The sequence below is a fragment of the Triticum aestivum genome, chromosome 4D (genome assembly GCF_018294505.1).
Source record: "Triticum aestivum cultivar Chinese Spring chromosome 4D, IWGSC CS RefSeq v2.1, whole genome shotgun sequence".
Lineage (NCBI taxonomy): Eukaryota > Viridiplantae > Streptophyta > Magnoliopsida > Poales > Poaceae > Triticum > Triticum aestivum.
In genome coordinates, this window is record NC_057805.1 from 106,849,133 (window position 1) to 106,853,538 (window position 4,406).

Here is a 4,406-nt window from a genome sequence, read left to right on the forward strand (position 1 = left end):
TCGCAAAAGAAATGAAAAGAAAAAGGGAAAAGAAAAAGGGAAAATGGAGAAAAAGGTAACGAACAATGTGTCCGGACTTAGGCGTAGAATCTTCGGAGTCTGGCACCATTCCATGGTTTCGGCTCCAAGCGATTGTCTGATGCATTGCGAAGGCGATAGGATCCTCTAGTGAGAACTTCATCTATAATGAAGGGACCCTCCCATTTGGGCTAGAGCTTGTCCTTTTTCTTCTCTGGTAGGCGTAGAATGAGTTCACCGACATTATAAGTCTTAGCCCGCACTTCTCTGCTTTGGTATGTTCGAGCTTGTTGTTGATAAAATGCGGAACGAGCTTTTGCGACGTCGCGCTCCTCCTCCAGGCCATCTGGGTCGTCCTGCCGATCAAGCTTGGCCTCTCTCTCCTCATACATTCACACTCGAGGTGAGTCATGAATAATATCGCAGGGCAGGACAGCCTCTGTGCCGTACACCATGAAGAACGGTGTGTATCCGGTCGTGCGATTGGGTGTGGTCCGTAGCCCCCAGAGTACCGAATCGAGCTCCTCAACCTGGTGTTTATCCGACTCCTTTAAGGATCACACTAGTCTGGGTTTAATGTCGCTCATTATCAGGCCATTGCCCCGTTCGACTTGACCATTTGTTTGAGGGTGATACACGGAGGCGTAATCGAGCTTGATGCCCAGATTAGCACACCAAGTTTTTACCTCGTCGGCTGTAAAGTTAGAGCCGGTGTCAGTGATGATGCTATGTGTGACACCATAACGGTGTACGACACCGGATATGAAATCTATCACTGGTCCAGCTTCAGCCGTTTTAACTGTGTTGGAAAGATCCTGATATATATATATATATATCCAATTGGATGTAAGTTAGCATGAACTATTATTGTTGACATTACCCTTGAGGTAAAAGGTTGGGAGGCAACACTATAAGCCCCTATCTTTCTCTGTGTCCGATTAAAACTCCATAACCATAAGTATTGCGTGAGTGTTAGCAATTGTGAAATACTAAATGATAGTTGAGTATGTGGACTTGCTGAAAAGCTCTTATATTGACTCTTTCCTATGTTATGATAAATTGCAATTGCCTCAATGACCGAGATCATAGTTTGTTAGTTTTCAATGAAGTTTCTGATTCATACTTGACATTGTGAATAGATTGTTACTTTAGCATAAGATATCATATGACAATATATGTTGCTGTTATAAGAATGATCATGATGCCCTCATGTCCGTATTTTATTTTATCGACACCTCTATCTCTAAACCTGTGGACATATTTTTCGTTATCGGTTTCCGCTTGAGGACAAGCGAGGTCTAAGCTTGGGGGAGTTGATACGTCCATTTTGCATCATGCTTTTATATTGATATTTTATTGAATATTGGTTGTTATTACACATTATGTCACAATACTTATGCCTATTCTCTCTTATTTTACAAGGTTTGCATGAAGAGGGGGAATGCCGGCAGCTGGAATTCTGGGCTGGAAAAGGAGCAAATATTAGAGACCTATTTTGCACAACTCCAAAAGTCCTGAAACTTCACGGAGGCACGTTTTGGAATTAATAAAAAATACTGGCGAAAGAATTAACCAGAGGGGGCCCACACCCTGGCCACGAGGGTGGGGGGCACGCGCTACCCCGCTGGGCGCGCCCCCCTGTCTCATGGGCCCCCTGGCAGGCCTCCGGTGCCCATCTTCTGCTATATGAAATCTTTCGTCCGAGAAAAATCAGAAGAAAGCTTTTGGGACGAAGCGCCGCCGTCTCGAGGCGGAACCTGGCGAAACCAATCTAGGGCTCCGGCGGAGCTGTTCTGCTGGGGAAACATCCCTCTGGGAGGGGGAAATCGTCACCATCGTCATCACCATCGATCCTCTCATCGGGAGGGGGTCTATCTCCATCAACATCTTCACCAGCACCATCTCCTCTCAAACCCTAGTTCATCTCTTGTATCCAATCATTGTCTCAAAACCTCAGATTGGTACCTGTGGGTTGCTAGTAGTGTTGATTACTCCTTGTAGTTGATGGTAGTGGGTTTATTTGGTGGAAGATCATATGTTCAGATCCTTTATGCATGTTAATACCCCTCTGATTATGAACATGAACATGATTTGTGAGTAGTTGCGTTTGTTCCTGAGGACATGGGAGAAGTCTTGCTATAAGTAGTCATGTGAATTTGGTATTCGTTCGATATTTTGATGAGATGTATGTTGTCTCTCCTCTGGTGTTATGTGAACGTCGACTACATGACACTTCACCATTGTTTGGGCCTAGACGAAGGCATTGGGAAGTAATTAGTAGATGATGGGTTGCTAGAGTGACAGAAGCTTAAACCCTAGTTTATGTGTTGCTTCGTAAGGGGCTGATTTGGATCCATATGTTTCATGCTATGGTTAGGTTTACCTTAATACTTCTTTTGTAGTTGCGGATGCTTGCAATAGGGGTTAATCATAAGTGGGATGCTTGTCCAAGGAAGGGCTGTACCCAAGCATCGGTCCACCCACATATCAAATTATCAAAGTAACGAACGCGAATCATATGAGCGTGATGAAAACTAGCTTGACGATAATTCCCATGTGTCCTCGGGAGCGTTTTCCTTCATATAAGAGTTTGTCCAGGCTTGTCCTTTGCTACAAAAAGGATTGGGCCATCTTGCTGCACCTTATTTACTTTCATTACTTGTTACCCGTTACAAATTACCTTATCACAAAACTATCAGTTACCGATAATTTCAGTGCTTGCAGAGAATACCTTACTGAAAACCGCTTGACATTTCCTTCTGCTCCTAGTTGGGTTCGACACTCTTACTTATCAAAAGGACTACGATAGATCCCCTATACTTGTGGGTCATCAAGACTCTTTTCTGGCGCCGTTGCCGGGGAGTGAAGCACCTTTGGTAAGGAAAAATTTATATAGTGTGCTGAAATTTACTGTCACTTGTTACTACGGAACATAATCCTTTGAGGGGCTTGTTCGGGGTATCTTCACCCCGACCAGTAGAGCAAAGAGTTGCTCCTCAACCTACTGAACCTACTGAAAATGTTTACTTTGAGATTCCTTCGGGTATGATTGAGAAACTGCTAGCTAATCCTTTCACAGGAGATGGAGTATTGCATCCCGATTTGCACCTAATCTATGTGGATGAAGTTTGTGGATTATTTAAGCTTGCAGGTATGCCCGAGGATGTTATCAAGAAGAAGGTCTTCCCTTTATCTTTGAAGGGAAAGGCATTGACATGGTTTAGGCTATGTGATGATATGGGATCATGGAACTACAACCGATTGAAATTGGAATTTCATCAGAAGTTTTATCCTATGCATCTTGTTCATCGTGATCGTAATTATATATATAATTTTTGGCCTCGCGAAGGAGAAAGCATCGCTCAAGCTTGGGGGAGACTTAAGTCAATGTTATATTCATGCCCCAATCATGAGCTCTCAAGAGAAATTATTATTCAAAAAATTTATGCTCGGCTTTCTCTCAATAATCGCTTCATGCTCGATACTTCTTGTACTGGCTCTTTTATGATGAAGACTATTGAATTCAGATGGGATTTATTGGAAAGAATTAAACGCAACTCTGAAGATTGGGACCTCGACGAAGGTAAGGAGTCAGGTATAACACCTAAGTTTGATTGTGTTAAATCTTTTATGGATACCGATGTTTTCCGTGAATTTAACACTAAATATGGACTTGACTCTGAGATAGTAGCTTCTTTCTGTGAATCCTTTGCTACTCATGTTGATCTCCCTAAGGAGAAGTGGTTTAAATATCATCCTCCCACTGAAGTAAAAGTAGTTGAACCTATTAAAGTTGAAGAAAAGACTATCACTTATAATGTTGATCCTATTGTTCCTACCGCTTATATTGAGAAACCACCTTTCCCTATTAGAATAAAGGATCATGCTAAAGCTTCCACTGTGGTTCGTAAGAGTAATACTAGAACACCTACACCCCCTGAGCAAATTAAAGTTGAACCTAGTATTGCTATGGTTAAAGATCTCTTGGCTGATAATATTGATGGGCATGTTATTTACTTCTATGATGAAGCCGCTAGAATTGCTAGACCCGATATTAAGGGTAAACATAGACCTGTTGTTGGCATTCCTGTTGTTTCTGTTAAAATAGGAGATCATTGTTATCATGACTTATGTGATATGGGTGCTAGTGCAAGTGCAATACCTCATTCTCTATCCAAAGAAATTATGCATTATATTGCACCTGCTGAGATAGAAGAGATAGATGTTACAACTAAGCTTGCCAATAGAGATACTATTTCACCAATTGGGATTGTTAGAGATGTTGAAGTCTTGTGTGGGAAAGTTAAATATCCTACTGATTTCCTCGTTCTTGGTTCCCCACAAGATGACTTTTCTCCCATTGTATTTGATAGACCCTTCTTGAATAC